Genomic DNA, 27,193 nt, shown 5'->3' with positions numbered 1-27,193 from the left:
TTCGCCGAAGCAACGTTTTTTACTGCAGTAAAACAGTTAGTTTCTGAAGCATAATGTTTACTTGGTTTTCTGCAGCATTATTGCGATTAACTTTTTCTTCAGACTGAATAGTCTGTGACAGTTTTTCTGGAGAAAAACGAACGACCTTGTAAAGTAGCGTTTGTATTCGTCGCCCCCTGGGATAGTATAATAGTTTGTCAGTTCCGCAGTGTACCAATCAGAAGGCGTGTAGCATAAGGGCATTATATTCAACTTCACAATGACGGCCGAACGTAAACAATTTCTGAAGCAAATCGAACACGAAGTGGACTACTGCGTTCGTCTGGGAAAATGTGACAATGTTGCTGACAGGTGCCATTGTTTAATTTGAAACTTTGAACTTCCGGCGGAAAGGAAGTCAGACAGACAAAATACATTCGTGTCACGCACAACTATTGGTAATTCTGGATGAGTCCATCTCTCGACAGAGGGGGGCTCGCGTGCTCCAACATTATAATGAGCCAGAACACAATGCTGCAGAAAAAGTGTTAACGGTTTTTTTGCAGTAAAACAACAGCACTGTTTTACTGCAGCATTCTTGATTTCAATTTTACTTCAGTAAAATGTTTTGCTCCAGAAAAACCCGTTGCTTCGGCGAAAGATGACATTATGCAGAAATGCTGCAGAAAAGACAGTTTTTCTCCAGCATTTCTGTTTTTCTGCAGAATAACTGAATAATGCCAAAATGTTGAAGAAAAGGTGTAAACAGTTTTTCTCCAGTAAAACAACATCACCGTTTTACTGCAGCATTCTTGATTTCAATTTTACTGCAGTAAAACTGTTTTACTGCAGAAAAAAAACCCGTTGCTCTCGCGAAAGATGACATTATGCAGAAATGCTGCAGAAACAAACAGTTTTTCTCCAGCATTTCTGTTTTTCTGCAGAATAACTGAATAAAGTCATAATCCGCTAAGGATACCTAAAGCCTCTCGGCATAAGCGGGCATGTTTCGATATTTTATCTTTTCATCCGAGAGGGGGACCTCTTTATTGTCTCTTATCGTGTATTATTCAAGAGGTGAATTAGGTTTGGAATTCCGCCGTTTCAGTGCATGCAATTGGAACTGTTTGTTCAAAGAACACGCCGTCCTCGTAACGACCTGATTCTCCGACAGAAACCCATTCATTGTTATGTTCGGTCAGTGACCGAAAAGCACTTGACGCTTGTTTTCCTGGTGTCGTGTGGAATCTAGGCCACGTCATACATCTGAAGAGTTTTTGAAACACAACAACTAATGTGGGCCTCTACGTGTCTTCGTCTTTGACCCAAAAAAATCTTATCTCAGTAGCGGGTCACATTCTGAACTTCGATGAAACTGACTTTCCGTCAGAAAATCAGGAGATGGTAGAAGAATGCTCTAATCCATGTAAAACCTCTGCTAGATCTGTGAGTTAGTTTACAAGTAGGGCGACACAGAAAAGACGGTATTTTTAAACGTTCCATTTACAATGAATGTGTTGGAACACAGATACACACAGACACACAGACATGTAGACACAGACAGACAGACAGACACACACACACACACACACACACACACACACACGCACGCACGCACGCACGCACATACACACACACACATATATACAACCACACACACACACACACACGCACACACACACATACACACACAAACACACACACACACACACACGCACGCACGCACGCACGCACGTACGTACTGAGTTCTGAGTTCATAAGATGCACAATTATGTCACTGATTTTAAAAGGTTTGAATAATTTCTTCCATGAAATCCAGTCGACGAAGTCAACAACTACGACACACGTGAAAACAAGGGTTATCTCGTTTGCATGTATTGTGAGGTGAACAATTGCGTTCATAAAATAAATCAACGATAATAATTAAGCGTACCAATATAGCGCTATTTAATCACCGATACAATGCCGGCTTCAGGGTGCTTTAAAACATAAAAAAAAGATGTGCTTGACAGTAAATTACAATTCACTCGTAAACAAAAGTTTTGGCAATACATATCCCTGATCAGTATATGAACAACAAGACATAATACACATCATCCATATCGAATAACATAAAGATTTAAAGTAGACTTTAAAAGCAAACAAATATATGCAAGCGACCAAACACACATACCCTATTAAAGTTATGAAAACGTAACTATGAACTAAACACATAAAAAGAACGTTAACCCTTCTTTTTTTTCTTTCTTTTTTTTTTACAGTTTTGAGGTTAGAACGAACATTCAGTATCAGCTGGGTCACACAGTCCAGTAGCAGTTCACCGAGAACTGCCCTAGGTCATCTGGCCTATTGCTCCCATGGGGTCGCCTTCACGCGGCGGGAGTGTTTCCACAGAGCTACCCCACCCCTTTACTTCTCTTCTTTTGTCTTATTTCTGCCTTACCAGTCCTTTCACCTATATTTCCTTCCAAGAAAACTCTCCCTACTATTCCCTGCAGATTTCCAATTCTTTTCTTGTTGTCTTATTTCTATCTGACTGGATCCATCACCTTTATTTCACTTACCAAAAGTCTTCTTTTCCACATCCTTATTTCTCTGCACCCCGCATGTCGTAAGAGGCGACTAACGGATTCTGTTTCTCCTTTTGCCCTTGTTAAGTGGTTCTTGTGTAGAATGTGGTCAATGTTTGTAAAGATTTTGGTCAAGCGGTGTGTAAGGGATGTTTGGTCCTTTGTACTGGAAACTTGCATTCTCCCAGTAAGGTCATGTATTGTACTACGTTGCAGGCCCCTGGAGCAATTTTTTGATTGGTGCTTTTGTGAACAAGAAACACTTAACAAGTGGCTCTATCCCATCTCCCCCCTTTCCCCTATCCCATCTCCCCCCTTTCCCTCGTCGCGATATAACCTTCGTGGTTGAAAACGACGGTAAATACCAAATAAAGAAAAGAAAGATCTGGCCTATTGACCTGAGAAGGTACGCAATGGGATGGTTTGAGCCAGGAACCAAGATTCTGACCGAAAACAAAGGATACACAGGTTGATAAAATCATATTTCAAACAAATTGTGAAATTAAAAAAGTAAGAGGCAAGGCAAAACGAAGTAAAAAAAATAAATAAATAAAAAAGCTGAAAGCAAGCCAACGAACAACAACGGCAGTAACAACAATAACATTTCAAAACTACCGACTATATCGAATTACACATGACACACATGAGTGATATTGTGTTTCATAGTGTTTATCACACAAACACACACACACACACACACACACACACACACACACACACACACACACACACACACACACACACACACACACACACACATACAAACTCACACATACACACGCTGTTCAACGCAACTAACTCTCATAAATTCCTCTCGCACCTCATGCTCACACCTCTACGCTGAACGACCATCGTTACCTTAGTCGTCAGTGTTTTCGCTTCCCCAATTTTTCGAACGAACGCAGCACACGCATTCCTACACGTCCCTCTTGACACTGTTCCACACACAGTAAAGTTATTTCACACCACCTTCATTCTTCCTCTTCCTTCTATCCTCAACGACCATTTTGACCTCAGCGATGAGAATGGGCGTGATGCAGACGATGGTGGCCGACACCGCCGCCATGAAGAGGTAGAAGACAGACCTCCAGCCAAAAGCCACCTCGAGGTAAGGCACAGCAACCTGCCCAATGGCCGCCCCCAGGCTCCCGCTGCCGTCCACTATGCCGGTCACGGTGGACAGGGCCTCGCTGTTGCCACGGATGACGTCCTGGCGACCCAAGTCGGCGGTGATGGCCGCGGAGATAATGTTGGCGACGCCTCCGATGAGGACCCCGGTGCAGGTCAGCATGACTGCGTTGATGAGCATCTGGCCTCCAGCGCTGACGTTCCCGTAGATGAAGAGCATGGGGATTCCTAGGACCAGCATGGGAACGACAACCAAGGCGCGTTTGCCGCAGCGGTCCGACAGGAAACCGGCGACTGTGCCTCCCACGATGCCTCCGACGTCGTACCAGATGGAGAGCTGGTCAGCCGTGGACTCCCTCCACCCGTAGGCCGAGGAGAGGTAGAAAGGCAGCCAGAAGAAAAAGACGTAGTTGACCAGTTTGAGAAAAGCGTAGGCAAGAGAGTACGGTATGACACCCGGTAGCAGCAGAGCCGCCAGCCAGCCTATAGCTTTCGGTCTGGTCTTTTCTGCTACGTCTTTTGAGTCTAGGTCTACCTTTGCACACTCAGTGTTGTCTTCGTTGTGTATTCCGTTCTTTTCCAACGAGGTAGGGATATCCGTAGTTCCCACTGCTGCTAAATAAATTCCGTTAGCAGCGTTTAGTTCGAGAATCTTGTGAGAAGAGTCTGAGTCTATCCTAGAACTAGCACCACCGGGAAGGTCTTTTTCGCCGTTCAGTTTCGCTCCGTTACAGTTCCGATCATCAACAAGCATAGTTTCACACACAGTACCATTCTTTGCAGTCTCTCCCTCACCCAGTCCTTCCACAACGTACACCATAGTCAGCTGCTCACGCGCCTTCTCGCCCTCTTCTTCGTCAGCTAGGGGCAGACCTACCTCCAGCGGAGTCGGGACCAGGCCCACGAAGACGAGAATCCCACAGCAGAAGAGCGAGCCGGAAGTGACCAAGAAGGCGTACTCGTAGCCGTAGTTGACGACGGCGGACACCATCAGCGACCCGATGATGTTGCCGACGGACTGACAGGAGCTCCAGAGACCCATCACGAAGCCCCTGGAGTTCTTGCCGAACCAGTTGCCCATGACGGCCACCACGCAGGGAAAACCCACGGACTGCAGCAGGCCGTTGACCACCATCAGGGTCAGGTAGGCGGGCTGCGAGGTGCCTCCAGTCCACTCGAGCACGGGTCCAAATATGAAGACGACGGCGGACGTGACGATCATGCCTGTGGTCAGCACTAAGCGGAGGTCCAGTCTGTCCGCGATGTTACCGCTGACGTAGAGCCCCAGGGAGTAGGCGAAGAGGAACGCGGCGTCCACGGCTCCGAGGAACTCCTCCGCGTCATCGTGGCCCTTGAAGAAGGGGCTGCCCGAGTCCCACGTGGCGGAGGGCGTGCAGAGTGACGTCACCGACTTGTTGACGTCATTGGTGCACGGCGTCCATTCCTCGCTGAGCGTCTTCTTGACGTTGCTCAGCGTCTTCCTGATGGCGTGAAAGAAGGCGTAGCTGAAGAAGGTCAGGAAGAACACGACTGGGTGGTATATAGTCCACTTGGCCATCTTCACTTCTTTCTTCTCTCAACAGTTTGCTTGACTGATGCATCGACAGCAACTTTGTCCTCCGACGGATGACTGGTCCACTACACCACAGAGCAAGACGACTGAACGTTTAAAGAGGTCGTCAAAGTAGAAATACTTATGTTTTAAGTCGAAGTTTTGTTTCCACCTTTATTCCTATAACGTGAACAATGAATCTCATAAGTTTTGTTCACTTTAAGCTAATATACACTGCCAGCGCTTCACATACCTAACACAATGACGACTGTACTTGCCTGGGCTAGCTCTACCACGCTTCACAGTTCAATTTCAACAGTATCTGAAGTTTCTCAACTCGACTATACCAGTGAAAATGTATATTACCTCGTGTCCAGCGTATCAATTGGGCAATGTCATTTCACCTTCAAATGTCGGAAAGATATAAACCGTCAACAACTGTGGACACGTTTACGAGAGGACCTGGAATTTGCCCGCATGCTTTCAGATCGCAGCACTTTTATATGGTTGTCCTAATCTCTAAGCGTTACTTGTTCGAATCACGTGAAACGGGGATGCTATCAATGAAAATTCCACAAGTCCGGGGACGATTCCGGTACGAATGGTGTAATCAGCCCACTTCACCTGCTAAACCTTGGCAAGTTGACCTTCACAGGTGAAAACTAACTGCAGGTCAGAACTGGCCAAGGAGAGGTGAAAGCAGGTTAATACCAGTAAAATCACGTAAAGTAACAACAACGTCTTCTCACCCACTTAAACCATTTATGTGAACCTTAACAAGAAAAAAACACACACATGAAATAAGTACAAGCGTGTCTGTGGTAACTGTCAACCTATTTAAAGAGGCAGACTAAAAACTGCACAAGAATAAAAATGGCGGTGCCACAAACAGCGACCATACATTATTTGGGTAGTTATTTATTTAAAACCGGACGCAATGGCCTATTGGTTAAGACGTCGGTCTTCCGTGTGGAAGGTTCGGGGTTCGAATCCCAGCCGCGCCTGGTGTTTTTTTCCGATCTCCCAGATCAACTTATGCGAAGACCTGCCAGTGCCTTATTCCCCTTCGCGAGAATACGCAAACACAATACCAAGTGCGCACGGAAAGATCCTTCAATCCATGTCAGAGTTTGATGGGTTAAAGAAACACAAAAACACCAAGCACGCATCCCCCGAAAAGATTAGTATGCCTAAATGGCGGGAAAAAACCCGGCCATACACCTTTAAAAAATTAGAATAAAACAAAATAAAACGCTCGTGCCAAACACGAGTGCAAGTAGGAGCCGGTGTAGCCCTTCAACGCTGTAGAAAAAGGAAAACCATATCATTATATGGATATCAATAGTTAGTTGCATGTTATCTCGGAATCTGTCCGGAATGAGTTAGTAAATAACACATAACAATTAATTTGCCTCATTCAACCACAAGGGTCATTTTTGAACAGACCACCAGCTTTATTCAAGCTACAAAACTTGAAGTCTGACATGAGGCCAAACATCCTGGAACGCCGAAGAAGAAGAAGAAGAACAGACCATGAGGGGAAAATAGTTTACCTCAATTAATACCCGCTTGTCATGGCGGTCAAACATTGTGCTATGATAAACAAAAGCTTGGGTTTGGTTTAGTAAGATAAGATAAGATAAGGTAAGGTAGGGTAGGGAAGGGTAGGGTAGGGTAGGGTAGGGCAGGGTAGGGTAAGGTAAGGTAAGGTAAGGAAGGTAAGGTAAGGTAAGGTAAGGTCACATTTGCAGTACATCCTACCTGGAGATTCTATTAAACTAATGTCAGTATTCTTCATAATAATGACAATTACTACTTATTCCCCTCCAACAACATTGCCCCCCCCCTCCCCCTTACCCTCTCAGGGCCGGACTAGGCGAAGAGGAGGGGGGGTGGGGTTGCCAGTGGTGGGCCAGGGGGATGTCCCCCCTGGCGGCAGGGGCGGATCAGTTCATTTTATGACTGGGTTTTTTCAAAAGTATATTGTGAAGATATGGGTGTGAAGGCGCGAAGCGCCGAGCCGACGGCGCGAAGCGCCTAGCTTGCTAGGGGGGTCCGGGGGCATGCCCCCCCGGAAAATTTTGAAAAAAAGGATGCAAAATGGTGCAATCTGGTGCATTCTGAGGATGATCATTACCAGTTTCAGGCAGCAGATTTTGTCACTGATTAATACCCCCAAAATTGAAACTCAATGTAAAATAAAGAAATGCATACCTCATTCAATATTTTTATTTTTTGGCTGGGGGGAGGGGTCCGGAAACCCTAGAACCCACCCACCCCCCCCCCTCTCGTTGTGGGGGTCAGGGGGCGAAGCCCCCTGAAGCTGACGGGTAGGTCATATTCTGAGATAAGAAAATGGTCGCTCCTTGCATAAAACGGCATACAATAAGCAATAATAAAAAAAATTAAATAAGTAAGGTACATGTTTAGGCTAGGGGGGGGGGGGGGGGTTGCGCAACCCCCATAACCCCCCCGGTAGTCCGGCCCTGCCTCTTTCTCGCTCCTCCCTCCCCTATAACCTTGCATTCGCATATATGGCGGACCTTGATCAAGCAAGTCAAAAGGCTTGCTAGATTTGCATGCTAGCAGCACAATCTGCTTGGTGTGCAGTTCTTGGCGGGAGAATTTGCTTACCGTACAAGTTTTAAACACTGTGTGGCTGTTCCACAATCATGGGTAGAATGTTTAAAAAAAATAAAAATAAAAACCCTGAAATTTTTATCAAAAAAATACTGGCGAATTCCACGCTTCTTATCATCTAAAAGAAAAAGCAAGCAATGCGACAATCAAGGTGTTGTGCCGTGTAGGTACCTCCGCGCTTTCCTATCACTCAAAACTAAGTGAGGACATTGCGATCTGTTTAGCCGGTTCGTCGTTTTTATATTTAGTCAAGTTTTGACTAAATATTTTAACATCGAGGGGGAATCGAAACGAGGGTCGTGGTGTATGTGCGTGTGTGTGTGCGTGTGTGTGTGTGTCTGTGTGTGTGTGTAGAGCGATTCAGACCAAACTACTGGACCGATCTTTATGAAATTTTACATGAGAGTTCCTGGGATTGATATCCACGAACGTTTTTGTTTTTTTCGATAAATGTCTTTGATGACGTCATATCCGGTTTTTCGTGAAAGTTGAGGCGGCACTGTCACGCTCTCATTTTTCAACCAAATTGGTTGAAATTTTGGTCAAGTAGGCTTCGACAAAGCCCGGACTTCGGTATTGCATTTCAGCGTGGTGGCTTAAAAATTAATTAATGACTTTGGTCATTAAAAATCTGAAAATTGTAAATAAAAAATAAATTATAAAACGATCCAAATTTACGTTTATCTTATTCTTCATCATTTTCTGATTCCAAAAACATATAAATACGTTATATTTGGATTAAAAACAAGCTCTGAAAATTAAAAATATAAAAATTATTATCAAAATTAAATTTTCGAAATCAATTTAAAAACAATTTCATCTTATTCCTTGTCGGTTCCTGATTCCAAAAACATATAGATATGATATGTTTGGATTAAAAACACGCTCAGAGAGTTAAAACGAAGAGAGGTATAGAAAAGCGTGCTATCCTTCTCAGCGCAACTACCAAACCGCTCTTCTTGTCAACTTCACTGCCTTTGCCATGAGCATGAGCGGTGGACTGACGATGCGTTCAGTTTCATTCTGTGAGTTCGACAGCTACTTGACTAAATGTTGTATTTTCGCCTTACGCGACTTGTTACATTTAGTCAAGTTTTGACTAAATGTTTTAACATAGAGAGGGAATCAAGACGAGGGTCGTGGTGTGTGTGTGTGTGTGTGTGTGTGTGTGTGTGTGTGTGTGTGTGTGTGTGTGTGTGTGTGTGTGTGTGTGTGTGTGTGTCTGTCTGTCTGTCTGTCTGTCTGTCTGTGCGTGTGTGTGTGTGTAGAGCGATTCAGACCAAACTACTGGACCGATCTTTATGAAATTTGACATGAGAGTTCCTGGGTATGATATCCCCGGACGTTTTTTTCTTTTTTTCGATAAATACCTTTGATGACGTCATATCCGGCTTTTTGTAAAAGTTGAGGCGGCACTGTCACACCCTCATTTGTCAATCAAATTGATTGAAATTTTGGCAAATCAATCTTCGACGAAGGTCGGACTTCGGTATTGCATTTCAGCTTGGTGGCTTAAAAATTAATTAATGACTTTGGTCATTAAAAATCTGAAAATTGTAATAAATTTTGTTTTATATAAAACGATCCAAATTTACGTTCATCTTCTTCTACATCATTTTCTGATTCCAAAAACATATAAATATGTTATATTTGGATTAAAAACAAGTGAAAATTAAAAATATAACAATTATGATCAAAATTAAATTTCCGAATTCGATTTAAAAACAATTTCATCTTATTCCTTGTCGGTTCCTGATTCCAAAAACATATAGATATGATATGTTTGGATTAAAAACACGCTCAGAAAGTTAAAACGAAGAGAGGCACAGAAAAGCGTGCTATGCAGCACAGCGAAACCACTACCGCGCTAAACAGGCTCGTCAGTTTCACTCCGTTTTGCACAAGCGGCGGACTACGGTCATTGTGAAAAAATGCAGTGCGTTCAGTTTCATTCTGTGAGTTCCACAGCTTGACTAAATGTAGTAATTTCGCCTTACGCGACTTGTTGTTTCTTCTGTTGAATTATGTTTGTGGAGATAGATAGCGTATGGAAATCAACATGTTTTCACAAACAGCCCTTACTAAGGGCAATGCGACCGGAACCGCCCATGTCTTGTTTGTGACGCCAGTTGTCTTCATATACTAGAGGAGCTTGTATTAAAGTGCCTGACGTGGGTCAGTCGTTTCAATGAAGTGCCCTTAATAATATTAGTTATTGATGTGATTTTATAAGGCGTAAGAATCCAAGGAGACCCTGCTGAGTCAAATCGCTGTGCAAGAAAGGTAATAATAGTATTATTTACAATTCATTAAAAGCAAACGACACAGAATAAACAAACCAAGACGTCTCTTCTTGACCCCCTCTTCCTCTTCCAAGTAAAACCCCTTAGGTCAAAAGCGAAACAAAGTTCTAGAAGATGTCATAATGCTTATAATAACGTCAGGTAAACATTCTGTTGCTTCTCACACAGTCTCCAAGAAACCGAAGAATTTCGAGAACGAAGTTTGTTTCGGTAACTTCGTACAGGCACGCACACAATCCCACGCACGCACATACAACCACCAAATTTACCAACACACATATCTTAAATATAGCACACACAAATTCAGTGGATCAATTGACTGACTCAAAAATATTTTAAATGTTAACGCATCAATGGAAAATGTCTGAAATGAACTTTCCATCACAGTAACGGATTTACTGCGCCTGTACCTGCGTGTTGCGTTTGGAATCACGTCACCAGTACGTGCTGGCATGCCGAGGTGTGCCGATGAACTTGAATTCTGCCCAGACAAGAAAAATATATAAATAAATAAATAAATTGAAAAAAACACACACAAAAAACAAAGAAGAGAACTATCTAGACTTTCTGAACAATGCAAGCCCAGCTGATGCACTCAATCGCGTTTATGAAATACGCACCGAAGGGGTACAGCTTAGGGACTTTATTTGAGCTGGTTTAGTTTAGAAATAAAACAAAAAGTGATTTGGTACAAAAGAATATTAAGAACAGAGGGGAACTATGACGGTAGGCTAAAACCAGTTTAGCCCCCCCCCCCCCTCTCTATCTCTCCTTCCACCCCTCTCTCGCTACATTAAGATTAAGTTAAGAAATTGATAACCCTTGCTCTTCTTAAATTTCGTATTTTGGATACAAACACAACCCAACAAAGATTTAAATATTATTTGTTACCTTATTCCCTTCACTCATTGTTTATTCATTATGCTTCAACGGCACTACTGCTCACCTGAATACGTGTATGGTGTTTAACCTATTTTTGATGTTCTTTCTATTTGATTCTATACTGACATGTTTTGTATGTCGTGGCCTAATATGATTTCAATTTGATTAAAATATCATTGTGTCACACACACACACACACACACACACACACACACATACACACACACACACACACACACACACACACACACGCACGCACGCAAACATACCAACGCGCACACACACACACACACACGTACGCGCACGCACGCACGCAAGCACACACACACACACACACACACACACACACTCACACACACACACACACACACACACACACACACACACACACACGTAAATTAAACTAAATAACTTGATACAAGGACACCAAAACCGCCGCATGAATTATGAATTCTTTTCTTTATTCACTTTAAGAAATGCACATTTTAGTCTTGTGCATTTTATACAGCCCAGGTGTTACATATGTAGCCTATATAGACAACTTTCACAGATTCATATGATTGGTCTAATCGCAATTTCGTAAACCATTACTATAGTCTTTGTATGAAGAAGCATTTCTGCACTCGAGGCTGTGTCAACATTTCTTTGAGTATTATGTTAGTTTTATTGTGAAATACATGGCATTGTCTGTGTACAACTGAATTAAATGAACATTATTTATCATAATTATTTCAATGATATTACTTATTGATTTTATTTGTTACATGTATTTATAATTAGTAAAGGCACGAGATATACAGGATGAACGTGATTAGGTGTTATTTTGATTAAACGTTGAAATAGTGTGATATATTGAGCAGTATCTTTGGTTATCATTGTTCTTTTAATGGTAACTGATTTACATGGTTCTTAAATTCCTGAGCTACGTCCAAACAAAGAAACAAGTAGACAGACACACAGCACACATGAAACACACACAATATACAGACACTAAATGTAGAAGTGCCTATTGTTCGGCACCTATTTTGCAAAGATTTATCTCAAAGTAATCATACATTAAAACAAATCTATAGAAAACAACCGCTCTCTTCACTGTGCCGTATCTGTGCAAAGACAAATTGATAATGGCGTAGAATCGGCACAGTCGAACCCGCCCTGGCGACTGCCTCTTTATGACGACCACCTGCCTACAACAACCACCCCAAAGGATCTCCGACGAATATTTTGCTGTGTGATTCACCTCTCCATAAAGGGCCACCTGTCAAAAATGACCACTTTTGGTCAGTCACTGGAGTGGTCGTTCAAGACAAGTTTGACTGTATATGCCTTTCGGTGTAAATAATCACTGTCAGCACCACAGGTCTGCTTGGCTTTATACGGAATAAGTGCATTCTCCAACTCTAACACAGGACGAAAATCAACAACCCGGCGTGATGTATTCACACACAATTTTGATTTTGTTTTGCTCTTCTTCTATCACTTAAAAAAAAATTATTGTGTGTTAACTTTTGCTTTAAATGTAATAGATATACATGTATCTATGAAGGTTTGAATTGAATAAATTGTAATCATATCCCACACACAAAAAAAACACAAAAAAAACCCAGCCTGGCTGCTTCTTGTGCACAGTGGCCAGTTCTTGATGAAATAATTCTGTAGGCAAGGCAAGGCAAGGCAAGGTAAACAATAAAATATTTCAGGAAACCCCATGAATAAACAAAACAAAAATAGGAACAAAAATGCAAACGTACAAATAAACTTATTCCGGCGAGGAAAAAATAGAAATTCACGTGCAATTGCTGTATATCATGGCAGAGACAAAACAACAACTGACTAGGCCCTATATATCTTTTTAAAACATCAGCATCAATTCAAACCTGTTTTCAAATACATTTTATTCAATTTTTGTTGTTGTGGAAAACAACAGTTGGAACTTAATCACATTAGCATTATTACGATACTAAAATGGAATTTGTTTTCTCTCAAATCACTGAAGAAACAGAAAGAGACTTTCGTCGATCCGCTAAATTATCTCAGCCCGAAACATACTTCTTCTATGAACGGAATGCAGCCTCATTATGGATTTGGGGTGTGTGTCCGAGTGAAAGCCTGAAAAGACATTTGGTGATGATCGTGTGTGCGGGACGGACGGTACCGTTAAAGGCACCATCCGCCTCTCACTTTCTGATCATAGGCACCGCCAGGCTTGTACATGCAGTACAAACATCCTTTCGTTTAAACTTTCACCGCTGGAGAACTTCTTAGATGCTCTCTGTGTTTCAAACAATTTATTTCGCTTGGACGTAGAGGTGTCTGAAACCTCTTTATGGCGCTAGACCGAACTTTAAAAAAAATAAAGAATAAACTGGGGCTTACGAGACAAACATTGGTCAAACACAAACTAAATCTTTTGTGTGTGGTGTGTGTTTGACGCGTGCTAAATAGCCACTCAAGTGATCTGTATGTGTCATTTGGTGTTTTTGAATGCTATTGCGAGTGTGTTTCATCAGGCCAGTTGTTGTTTCAGTTCGTGACAAGATGTCAGCGTTCTGTAAACCCTCTGTGAAGCGAAATAGGGCGTTAATAACGAAAAGAGTCTCTGGTCTATACAAACTAAGTGACAATAGTAATCATGTTAGGCGCCTCTGCCAGGTATGAAACGTTTCATAAATGACTCAGAGTAGCCGGCGCTCCTGGAAAGTCACTCTGTGGCTATTATTTCAATGTGTGTAAAAAAGGCTGAAAATCACCAAAGTTAGAAAAGAAAACAAGAAGGCACGAAAAGCTCTCGATAGCGGTTTCCTTTGAAAATGAATCCGTGTTTGTTATACTCAAGTAGATAAAATGTGTCCAAAGTTCCCCAAAGAGGACGCCCAAGAGGTCACAAAGCCGGACACAAAACTTTGTCAACTGTCCCATTTTCACAATCTCTTCGCCGCACCTCAGCAATTTGTGTGCGGATTAATAATTATAATATTGACACTATCAGAATGAAATAATAACCCCGCGCAAGTTTAATCGGTACATTTACACAGAAAACTGCGACACGAACAACCAAATATAGACAATTGGAAAATAATGTGAACGACCCCCTTCAAGTCAACTATTTTAGATTGCGATTACAAAAAAATACAAAGGCCGATTTGGGCTTTGGATTCGTGTTTCTTTGGATTTTTGCTTGTCTGTCATTTTGCGCTATTTGTAACTCTTCCTGTCAACGGGTTGCACGATTTCTGGGACTAAGACAGCACTTAAAACAGAGAGATAGAAAGAGAGAGAGAGAGAGAGAGAGAGAGAGAGAGAGAGAGAGAGAGAGAGAGAGAGAGAGAGACAGACAGACAGACAGACAGACAGACAGACAGACAGAGACAGAGAACTCAGAACTCAGAACTCAGAAAGTTTATTGTTTAGGACAACTGACCTGTTACAACCGGTACATATATCAAACATGACAGCCTCTCTCTCTCTCTCTCTCTCTCTCTCTCTCTCTCTCTCTCTCTCTCTCTCTCTCTCTCTCTCTCCCACTCTCACACACATACACACACACACACTCTGACTTTCACTCCTTCTCTCACAAACACACACTCACACACACACACACACACATACACACACACACACACACACACACACACACACACACAAACACACACACACGCACAATACATACATGTAGCCTATGGGTATGTTCAGGGGGTGGCTGGTGCCTCATCAAAAACATCCTCAACTACAACATACATCAAAGGACATAGTTGTATAAAAAGCAGCTACGCAATGCACTCAACCACATCAACAAAACAGAGAGACATGAAGCAAAATAAATCATTCTGTTACACCTTAGGAAGTAAATCACGGTGTTTGTTAACATAATAAATAAATCTGCCTAAATCATGGAGACCCTTCTTGTTTCGCATTATCAACTGAAAGGAAACCAAACAAGGATTATATGATGTGTATTTAAAGGGTAAGTATTGACAGCGAAGATCGTTCAATGCATCACAGTGAAATAAAATGTGCATTGCATCCTCAGGTGCTTTTTTGCAGAATGGGCAAAACAAGTCCTGTAGGGTATGTGGGGAGTATCTCAATTTACACGCCAGCTCTGAACCTAATGAGCACATCTCTTATATGCTTATTTTTGACAAAAGTAAAATACGTTTCCATGCAAACAGATAACTTAAATACGCTGTAAACCTCAAACCTTGCGCTGGTATTAATGCGCTCTTGCCAATTTTGAATATTACAATCTATTAACCTCTGTCTAAAACGTTTCAAAAAAGCTTTCTCGCATTGCACACCTTGGTTTTCCCACACAAATCCGAAACCAAATTTATACAAAGTTAATCTTACTTGGGATGTCCAACGGCAAAAGTTGCCTTGCCTGTGCAAATACAACAGCATATTATAAGCTTGTTTAGGGAGTCTGGAATCATTCATCTTGACTAGGCGTAACCAATATTTTATACATGCAACATGAGAAAAAATGTACAACAGATAGCGACCAGTTTCAGCATATGCTATGTCGTTTGGTGTTCTTGGCGCCACGTTTAAAATCTTTTCCCCGAGTACGCAGTAGGAGGGTCCAGCAGACTTTAATTGTGTGTCTGTGTGTGTGTGTGTGTGTGTGTGTGTGTGTGTGTGTGTCTGTCTGTCTCGACTTAACAGCTTATTGCTGGGAAACTACTGGGCGCAGTTCGTTCAAAAGTTGATACACTAACTTGATAATAGGTCCGATTGATCGTATTAAAACTTCATAATGTTACCTGGGACCTAAATGCCCCAAAAAACACAAAAGTTCTTGACGGTTGGACGAATTCAATCGGAGCGACAGCCAGCCATTGAGCTGATAGAACAGCTGTTCGGCCGCCGCTGACACCACGCTTTGCGTGCTTTGCGTGCTTTGCGTGCGTGTACCACTGCGCGAGGAATATAGGCATTTGAGTTCGCTGGCGAATGACAGATTTGTTGGCTTGGTGGAAAGCGTTTCCGACTATGGCCAAAGTGATCCGGGTTCGATTCCCGGCATGGGCGGTCTTTTTTTTTCTTTCTTTTTTAATTCTTGTTTACTATTGTTTATTATTAACGTTTTAATGTTTTATTTTACTCTAATAATTTTTTTAATTGTGTAAAATAAATCAATATTTTTTTTTTTTTTAAATCCACGTGTACAAGACAAAAACTTTCATACTGGGGGAGCGAGCCAGTCTGAAGAGTACTCGGGTCCAGCGCCAGCGTTTTTTATTAAGCGCAAACGTGTGAATCTTCTCTATCAAAGTCAAACAGTTTATTTACCAAATGGAAAGCACAGGATTTTGTTATGGTGTATGCATCCAAACTTCACACTCCTTCCACACGCATATTATATCATAATAAATATGTACAGATAAAGTGTTCAATTTCACTGGGCCTATTTACATGTGTACACCAACCAGACAGTTCAAAACGGACTGGTTGTTCTTTTAGCACCAATTTGACAGGAGTAATCACAGGTTACATGGATAAAGATAAATGAATTCCCTAAAATCATATCTAAAAATATAGTCATCAATATAATAAATCCGAGTACATGCTAACACAGTTATTCAAAGGACACAACCCTTACATCTATTAAGATATTTCATTTAAGGATACTCGATCCCTTTCAAAACTTTAACTGACACATATCACAAATCTAACAGATCTAAGAACGATCCACCATTGAGGCCGCAAGGACTGCCTCAGGAAAGAAACTGTTTCTGAAACGAGAAGTCCTGCTCTTCAGAGCGCGGAAGCGCTTGCCTGACGGGAGGAGCTCGAACAGATGGCCGGCTGGGTGAGATGAGTCTGCCACTATACCCCTAACTCTCTTTGCTAAACGTGAGCGGTACAGAGAGGCGACTGTGTTTGTGGGTAAAGACCCCAAATTTCTGAACCATATAACAGGATAGGCTGTATCTGAGCATCAAATAGTTTCAAAAACAGGTTTGGGGAGAAATCACCGAGTCTCCATAATGTTCTTAATAACTCAAAAACACCTTTCTTAGCCCTGGATGCCATATCATTAAGAGCATTTGAAAAGGTCATGCGGGTAGTGAAAACAAGTCCTAAATACTTATAAGAGTTTACTATCTTCATCTTGACGCCGTTGAAAAACCATTTCTCGTTCTGAGAAATGTATCCCCCGTTTCTAAAAATAATTATGTTTGATTTTTCCAGGTTAACCTCTAAATCCATGTCATTAGCTTTGTGGGCAAGAATATTCAGTTGGTTTTGTAATCCAACCACGGTATCAGATAATAAAACAATATCATCAGCGAAAAGCAAAATGAATAGTTCAAGTAAGTCAGGCACCATCTGTATTCCATGTTTACCCTTACAAATAATTTCCGACGCCAGATCATTAATAAACAGGGAAAAAAGAAGCGGGCTGGTTATTTTCCCCTGCTTGAGGCCTTTGTGACAGAGACAGAGAGAGACAGAGAGAGAGAGACAGACAGACAGAGAGAGACAGAGAGAGACAGAGAGAGAGAGACAGAGAGAGAGAGACAGAGAGAGAGACTTAGACAGACAGAGAGAGCGAAAAAAATAGAGAGACACAAACATTTGAGGAAATGAACAGAGCTGTTAGAATATAGAGAGACAGAAAGACAAAGAGACAGACAGAGAGACAGACAGCCGGACAGACAGACAGACAGACAGACAAACAGAGAGAGACAGAGAGAGAGAGAGACAGAGAGAGAGAGACAGAGAGAGAGACTTAGACAGACAGAGAGAGCGAAAAAAATAGAGAGACACAAACATTTGAGGAAATGAACAGAGCTGTTAGAATATACATTTTAAAAGCTTATTTGTCCAAGTAATTATGATGTTGCTGAATTCAATTGGGACAGTTGGCGAAGCACCTGAAGATCAATCAACTAGATCAAACTAGAATAAACTTTTATGAACAGAAATTTCTTCGGGCAATCTGTTCAAATAATCGACGAAATGAATGAAATACCTGTACGCTTCATTGTGTGCAAGTTAAACCAAAAACAAGTCGCGTGAAGCGATATAAAAAAAAACATTTAGTCAATCTGTCAGCATCAAACTAAAAGATCAAAACAGTCATCGCCGAGACCATATTTAGATAGTCTCGACTAACTACACCCGAAGACCGAGGCGGGTCACGCTCGTCTCCGCGAAGCGTGCAAACGTAGTACTGTATTTACTTAACCTATTTTCTGTCATTCTGAGCACATTTTTATAGTAAACATGACATATCTATTATATTTCTGAATTCCTGTGGAGATGAGAAATATGATGCAATCATTTCGAAATCTGTTTATGAAAATTCGATTTTAATGACAACTTTAATGAGCAAACTAATGAACTAGTGTTTACGCTACCAAGCGGAAATTCAATCCCATAGTCCGGATTTCGTCGAAGATTGCTTGACCAAAATGTCAATCAATTTGATAGAAAAATGAGGGCGTGACAGTGCGGCCTCAACTTTCACAAAAAGCCGGATATGACGTCATCAAAGACATTTATTGATAAAATGAAAAAACCCATCTGGGGATATCATACCTAGAAACTCTCATGTACAGTTTCATGAAGATCGGTCCAGTAGTTTTCTCTGAATAGGTCTACACATACACACACACAGACACACACACACACACACACACACACACACACACACGCACACTGACACCACGACCCTAGTTTCGATTCACTATGTTAAAACATTAAAATTTAGTCAAAACTTGACTAAATGTAAAAAGCAGAGGGAGATTATACTCTGTCGGAAATGTGCAGCGCTTTTGCAAAAATTAACCCATCTGGATTTTAGAACATTGATTTTTCCGTGACACCTATCGTCTGTTTAACTAAAAGGAAAACACACCAGTGACCAGGTTAGGTAAGTTTAAATCAATATTTCGGCATGTAACTGCCTTCTTCGGGATGGTATGAAAAGAATGGAATCATTCTATCTTTAAATTTAAATTTAAAGAAACCCATCGTCTGTTTCATATTTGAAATTCATGGTGACAACTTAATATCGCTATCTGAAAAGCATGTGGGGAATCTCATTGGATAGTCTCACAGTACCCTATAACTATTTCAGCCATGGGGCCCTATTGCTAGGGAATATAATTATTTACAAAAACAAAGAACACGTGCTTTAGAAAAAACACACTAGCAGACGGTCTTTCCGCCGCTATCGTACATCGCTATCTTCTAACCACTGCTTTTCAACTCTAAAGATGATTCTTAATTATTATATTCTGCTTATTTTCCGACAAATCGGAACACACTAATGCAATTTCTGTCATTGAGCACAACAAAATCTCCGAACTCGAAAGGTGTCAGTCACACAAGGGGGGGTGATCATATTTAAGTTATTAATGTGACCCTCCACCACGAATTTTTTTTATTTTTATTTATTTACGAGGATTTATATCGCGCACGTATCTCACCACACAAGGCGACTCAAGGCGCATGTTACCTATTAATGCCGTGTGAGATGGAATTTTTTACACAATATATCACGCATTCACATCGGCCAGTAGATCGACTGCCTTTAGGCGCTGCATCCACCTTTCACGGCCTATTATTCCAGGTCACACGGGTATTTTGGTGGACATTTTTTATCTACGCCTACACAATTTTGCCAGGAAAGACCCTTTTGTCAATCGTGGGATCTTTAACGTGCACACCCCAATGTAGTGTACACGAAGGGACCTCGGTTTTTCGTCTCATCCGAAAGACTAGCACTTGAACCCACCACCTAGGTTAGGAAAGGGGGGAGAAAATAGCGGCCTGACCCAGGGTCGAACACGCAACCTCTCGATTCCGAGCGCAAGTGCGTTACCACTCGGCCACCCACCCATGAGTCGCATGTCACCTCGCGCGGTGTCTGGTAACAGTGTGGGGGTCACCTTAGTCACAGGCTTATAACTCAAACAGTTTTCGCTCTTTTCTAAAACGGTTTTCACCACTGGATAGAGCATAAAAATCTCTTTAGGAAAATGTACAAATATGAAAATCCTGCAAAGGTGACATGCGACTCATTCCGTGGTGGAGGGTCACATTTAACAAAACAGCAAAGGGACGTCGCTTTGCCATGTCCATGAGCCGCTTGCGCGCATGTTTACACCGCTATAAAAAAGACTTTTGATCAGTCAAAAGGGATTTTCGCATGTCACCACATACATGTCCCTGATAGGAAATTCCCTGTGAGGACGTTAAGTCCCCCCCCCCCCCCCCCCAATTCATTTCAAAAGGGAGAAACTAACCTCAAAACAAGATGTTGTTTTCCCTCTTCATCGGTTTTAGCTTCTTTTTAGGGGAACACATCTCGAACTTGACGTTGTGTTTAGTACGAATTGAGCGAGAGAACAGCGTTGTGGGTGCGCGAAAATAATGTACAACAGAATTCCTCCCGGAATCGAAGTAAAAACTTACGATTTTGCAAGCCTCTGACTCCAAAGCTTGATCAGTCTAACAATATAAACGCCATAGTGTTTTCAGACTAAAGGCACACTCAGCTTCACGTAAACCATCAGTTTCTGGTCACAGATACTATCAGGGTTTTACACACCCTTTCGTTTAAGCACTCACCGCTTGAGAACATCCCAGGTGCCCTCCGTAAAGAGCGAGCATTTTTGAAAGAATTTATTTTTGCGTGGCCAGCCGGATTGTCTAGCACCACAATCGGACGCCTCGTTTTGGCGCTAGAACTAGGGCGGGGATGTAGCTCAGTCGGTAGCGCGCTGGATTTGTATCCAGTTGGCCGCTGTCAGCGTGAGTTCGTCCCCACGTTCGGCGAGAGATTTATTTCTCAGTCAACTTTGTGTGCAGACTCTCCTCGGTGTCCGAACACCCCCGTGTGTACACGCAAGCACAAGACCAAGTGCGCACGAAAAAATCCTGTAATCCATGTCAGAGTTCGGTGGATTATAGAAACGCGAAAATACCCAGCATGCTTCCTCCGAAAGCGGCGTATGGCTGCTTAAATGGCGGGGTAAAAATGGTCATACACGTAAAAGCCGTGGGAGTTTCAGCCCATGAACGAACAAACAAACAAAAGGCGCTAGAACTAACTTTTAAAATCTTAATAATAAATTGACAGCTTGTAACACAATCATTATTAAATCATAACAGATTTCCTTTTTCATCAACACAAGATCAGTACAACTCGGAAGTTTTGAAAGTTTTAAAAAAGGGAGCCCGGAAGCAGCTCACGCAAGGTCGTGTTTCCCCAAGCAAACGAATTTTCTGCATATCGCTTGCTTCTTTGAAGACAACCTCCGCCGAAAAGTTTGTGTGACTCGCAGTCGTTTGTTGCATTTTAGATTCAGAGGTACACAATTACGTGCTATTGCAGATACAGCGAGTCGCATTGAAATCACAAACTGACGAAGAAATTGTGAAAAAAAGGAAAGTGTGTGACACGGGTCCACGATGGCTCAGGGGTAAAATAAGCCACGAAATCTGGTGTTTGGTTTACGCAAGCTAAATAGCCATTAAAACGAACTGTGTAATTTAATGCTGTTAAATGCTATTGCAAGTGTGTTCCATAAGGTTAAAACTGCTTTTTTCGTGAGAAGATTTAAATCGTTCTGAAAACCATTTGAAGCAGACTGGGCCTTTAACGACAGGGCTCAATATTGTGGCTCATACTAGTGAAAAATCGCCTCGAGGATAGGGAAGGGAGGGGGGTCGGGGGTGACATTGTTGCACTGTTGCAGTCTTGGCGCTGTCATCCCAAAATACCCAAAACAAAAGTGGCAGCGGTCAGAGTGCGGGACGATTCTTAGTTGGACATTCTATTCTTTTCTTATTCTACCCAGCAAACATGACGTCATCAAAAGCGGCGTTGATCTGCTTGACTGATTTAAGTGACAGACCGAGAGGTTTTTGTGAGCACCACCATTTATGCTTGTTTTTTAAAAAAATACAATGCATTTAATAAAAGTTAATCAGACACATTGGAAACTGGAAAGAGATTTGAAGTGTCTGAGGAGATGGGATACTGAGATTGCATGATCACCGGCTGACGTCAACGTTGCACTGCCCCTTTAAAGCTCTCTTCTCGGCAAATAGGATTGCTGGCAGGGGCCAGTTAAAAAGGAAACCCTTACATTTTTTCCGACAGTACTTACTCGTCGTGAGATTCGGTGTCTGCTTGACGTTCATATTCATAGGCATCCCTGGCTGTTGTGTGTGCAATATGTCCACTAAGCATTCAGAAATCTGACAGAATGTTGCACCGATAATCAGAGGAAGCTGAAGGGAATTTTCTTCTGAGTGACCTGTAACGTGAGAGGATAATCATATTATCTAAACTCACGTTTTGTTGCTTCAAGAAAAGAGAGAAAAGACGTCGTGGAAGGTTGTTCGACATATTTTTGGCTTGATTTCGCCCTCTTCGTTTCGGCGTGAACATAGTGCCTTTATTGCATAGTGATTAGTGCCTTTACTGCACAGTTTCCATCAAGACTGGCCCAGCGATGACCTTTTAGTCTCACTTTCTACCTGGGCAAGATACCACTCTCGGTTTCTAGCAATCCTTTGATTTACGTAATACGTTGCTCTACCATTCGAGTTTTTTTAAACATTTGTTCCGACATACTTGATCGACAAAAAAACATTTAATGCGATTGTGGTGCGATTGTGACAGTATTAATTTCGGAACTGTTTTGTGGCGTACGTGTCTTCATTGCAACGTACAATGGGTAGTTGGACTGTGTACCATCCTGCCGTGTTCATCCTCACCTTCAGCAGCTACGCTCTGTTCCACATGGTCCGCAAGACGCTCAGCTTCGTCAAGGCCAGCATGGTCAGCGAGTGGACACCAACACAGTCCCCGACAGCGGGACCTGACCTCAGCCGGCCCCAACAGACGTGGACACGGGCCAGCCTGTTCGAAGACGGGGACAGCGCCGAGGAGTTCCTGGGCGTGCTGAACGCCACCTTCCTCTTCCTCTACGCCCTGGGGCTCTACGTCAGCGGCGTTCTGGCCGACCGTCTGGACCTGCGTCTGCTGCTTGGCGCCGGCATGCTGTTGTCCGCGCTGGTCATCTTCATCTTCGGCCCCGTGCTGCAGTGGACTGGAGGCTCCTCGCAGCCCGCCTACCTGGCCCTGATGGTGGTCAACGGCCTGCTGCAGTCCACGGGTTGGCCTTGCGTAGTGGCCGTCATGGGCAACTGGTTCGGCAAGAACTCCAGGGGCTTCGTGCTAGGGCTCTGGAGCGCGTCGCCCTCCATCGGTAGCATCCTGGGAGCTCTGATGGTCTCCGCCGTGGTGGACTATGGCTATGAGTACTCCTTCCTGTTGACCTCTTCTGTTCTGTTTGCTGGCGGATTGGTAGTGCTCTTCGGGATGGTGAGCTCGCCCCGTGAGGTGGGTCTGCCCATGCCTGACGAGGAGGACGAGGAGAGTGTAGATGAGTTGGAGCTGGACGTGGATGGGTCCGGTAGTGTCTCAAAGCCTCACGCTGCACACAGGAGGAAAAGTGTTCCTAATTTTCTATTTATCCCGGGGTGGGGAGACTTCCAGGATCAGCCAGCGAGAAGGAACAGCGCTAAGAACTCCGACGTCAAGGACGATGAACCTCCGAGACGCAAAAGCTTACCGCACGATTTCTTTGGATCGTCCAGAGACGTTAATCAAGCCTCGGGTTCCAACTGGAAAGAGAAAACCACTGCCCTCCGACGCCATAGCGTTGTTGCGAACGCTCCCACCAAAGGCTTACATCCAGCGATGGCACGAAAAATGTCTATCGACACCATTGCCTTGCTGAAGCTCAACACCAAAAAGAAGCAAACCGACATCACTACAGGCCAAGACAACCAAGCTTTTGACGCATCCTCTTATGGTAGCGATACTGTCAGCAACGCAGACGAGAACGAGAGCAGAGGAGTGAGAAACAGGCGCCGATACAGTCAACATACTTCAGATCACAAGAATAGATATCAGCATAAAAACGTGAATGAAGACACCTCTCAAGAAGACGAAACAAGGATGTCCAGACATCATGGTGCTAAAGAAGAGTTGCCGGAGAAAGATTTTGTGAATGAGCGTTTTGGAAAGATGGCTTCAACGACGAAGTATTCTGGGAACACTGATTTTGGTAAGGTGGAATCAACGACGGTCGATTTAGAGACTGGGAATTCAGCGAGTGTGGGTTCCGCAATTTCGAAGAGGGAAATTTCAAATCACATCCGCGACCCAGCTCTCATAGAGCAACAGACAACAGACTTTGGCGCAAGAACTAACCATGAAGCACAGGACAATTTATCGACACCAGAAAAAAGCGAAAACATCAACACTTACACTAAACCGAGACCAAAAGCCATCAATTTCTTCAAAGCTCTTCTGCTACCAGGCGTGATTCCTTACTCTCTGGCATACGCCTCTCTTAAAATGGTGAACTACGTCTTCTTCTTCTGGCTGCCTTTCTATCTCTCCTCGGCCTACGGCTGGCCGCAGTCAAAGGCAGACGAGCTGTCAGTCTGGTACGACGTGGGAGGGGTACTGGGAGGGACCGTATGCGGTTTTCTTGGCAACCACTTTCAGAAGCGAGCCCTGGTGATGGGCCCCATGCTGTTTCTTGGCATCCCAATGCTCTATGTGTACGGGACGCTGCCCGCCGGCAGTCACCAGGTCGTCAACGCCGCCATGCTGGTGGTGCTGGGCGCCCTCATCGGCGGCGTATCCAACATCATCTCCGCTGCCATCTCCGCCGACCTGGGTCGTCAGGACGCCATCCGAGGCAACATGGAGGCGCTGTCTACCGTTGCGGGCATCATAGAGGGCACGGGCACACTGGGCGCTGCTTTGGGCCAAGTGGCTGTTCCTTACCTCAACACAGGGTACGGCTGGAGGTCCGTGTTCTACTTCATGATGGCGGCAGTGAGTGTTACGGTGCTCAACATTATGCCCATTGTTGTCGCTGAGGTGAAGGAGGTTCTACAAAAGAGACGGCAGAATGAAGTTTAGAAATGTTTTTTCTTACCACGTAGTACGTTCAAGGTCGGTGTTTCTTGTGTGTGTTTGTTTTGTATTTCATGATGGTTGCCGTGCCGTGGCTGTCCTGAAAATGTTGCTAACCGTTGTCACTGAAGCGAAGGAAATTGTTGAACGCAGACAGCAAAATGTTGACTGAATTTTGAAACACAAAAAAACAACTTTGAACCTTACCTCAGAACTTTCTACGGCAAGAGGTCTTTGTTCTACTTCATTATTATTGTGACTGTGAGTGCTGCCATGCTCAACATTATTCCTCTTTCGACTGCACTGACGTGAAAGAGATGCTAGAATACGGACAACAAAACTCTAGCTGAATGGTCTTGTCTGTTTGTATTTGGAAAACACTATTGCTTAAAGCTTACTTCCAAACTGGCTACGACATAAGTCCCCGCTCTACTCCATGATGATGGCCTTTAGTGTGACTGTGCTCAACATTCTGCCCTTTGCATGTACTACCTGTCTTAAAATAAACTAACCAGATGCATTTGAGTGCAGATCTTTGTGATGCGACAGTTTAGTGTAAAACCAGTCATATGACTGAGAAAGCCATTCCTCAGCATACCGTATTTAGCAAACAGATTGATTTTATTGAGATAGTGTCTATACAAGAGAGGGATGTGTGTGTGTGTGTGTGTGTGTGTGTGTGTGTGTGTGTATGTGAGAGAGTGATATATAGATTTATATATAGACATAGCTATAGATATATTGATGTATATACATGTATACAGAGAGAGACAGACAGACAGGTTCACGGTTTATTTTAAACTCATCACAAGGTGCCCACTTGGGGCAGCAGGTAAAGAGAATTATTAATATTTACAGCAATTACAAAAGGCATAGCCATTCATTAATCATGAAATTGAACAAGAAAAAGTATATTACATGGCCAAATTAAACACACACACACACACACACACACACACACACACACACACACACACACACACATTTTGTAATTTTCATTTAATAATTGCTGACATTTTAAAACATTTTATAACAGTTGGTCTTCTGTAAAAAAAAAATGTTGTATGCCGAAACACACCTGATTTCCATGTCTCGCAGCCATAAAGCAGAATGGAGACGACTAGCGACATGAAGAAATTCAGGTTTGTTAGTTAATGTTGCTCGTCCACACCATGTTTAGTCTTGCCATCGCTGTTGTGGCTGTGGCGATCCGAATGCGGATTTCTGCCGTGCATGAGCTCCGATGTGCGTTTTGTGCTATCAGTGTCCACTAAACTTTGTTCAAAAATATGCGTATGGAAACTCACGCTCCGTTTTCCAAAAGTCGTGCAGCCAAGTGTACTTTGGGTGAGCTTGCTGACACTTGGGTATGTATTTGTTACTTATTAATATTTATGTTTCCATGTATCAGTTTTGGACTTCCGTTAAAATTGGAGAAAACAATGTTTGATGATGTCAAACCCGTCCGTTAATAAAAGTTGAAGCGGCACTTTGGCGACCACATTTTAAAATCAAAGTGGCGTTTATTCACCCGATTAAGTTCCGTTTTCGTTTCCGCTTGAAAGCTTAAATTAACAATTAATTTGTGTGAATCAAAATAAAGACTGATTTTGAAATTGCATTATTTCATTGTATTCTTTATATTTCCTGAATAAATAAAACATGTAACATACATCGGTGAGAGAGACCACCTATGTGATAAATAAACCATCTCCTCACACTACCCAATATTGACGGACTGTGTGATGATATCTTCTGCTATGGTCTGTTGAGACAGTGATATCAAAATCGAGACCGGAGGTCAAGATTTTGATATCACTGTCGAAACAGACCAATAGCAGAAGATATCGTCACACAGTCAGTCAATGTTAGATATATTGCTAATTCTCTGGACATTTTGTATTTACTGTAAAGAAATTACAAAAGTATTTGTCTCAGTTTTGGCTGTTCCATATCCCTCCCTCTGATTATTATTTCTTTTTGTTCACTCTTTTCTTGTACTTTTCAGTATTTCAAAATGTCTTTTCTTTCAAAAAGTCTTTAGTCACTTGCTCAACTAAATTCTGGGATAATTACATTTTCATATATATTTGTTTGTTTTTAAATGTAGGTGTTTTTGTTTTTGAAGTGGGGAAGCAATAAAGAGGTCGTCGATATCAAAACTGATATCACTTTT

General features: G+C 42.7%; 2 pseudogenes; one reads left to right on the top strand and one right to left on the bottom strand.

The window, feature by feature from the left end:
* Nucleotides 1–1,748: 1,748 nt before the first annotated feature.
* LOC138966776 (sugar phosphate exchanger 3 pseudogene) lies at nucleotides 1,749–5,636 on the bottom strand (annotated as a pseudogene).
* A 17,016-nt stretch (nucleotides 5,637–22,652) lies between these two features.
* On the top strand, nucleotides 22,653–25,908 carry LOC138965866 (sugar phosphate exchanger 3 pseudogene; annotated as a pseudogene).
* Nucleotides 25,909–27,193: the final 1,285 nt, after the last annotated feature.

This window comes from Littorina saxatilis, linkage group LG5 (assembly GCF_037325665.1).
Source record: "Littorina saxatilis isolate snail1 linkage group LG5, US_GU_Lsax_2.0, whole genome shotgun sequence".
NCBI classification, from domain to species: Eukaryota; Metazoa; Mollusca; class Gastropoda; order Littorinimorpha; family Littorinidae; genus Littorina; species Littorina saxatilis.
This window is presented reverse-complemented; position numbering and strand designations above follow the sequence as displayed.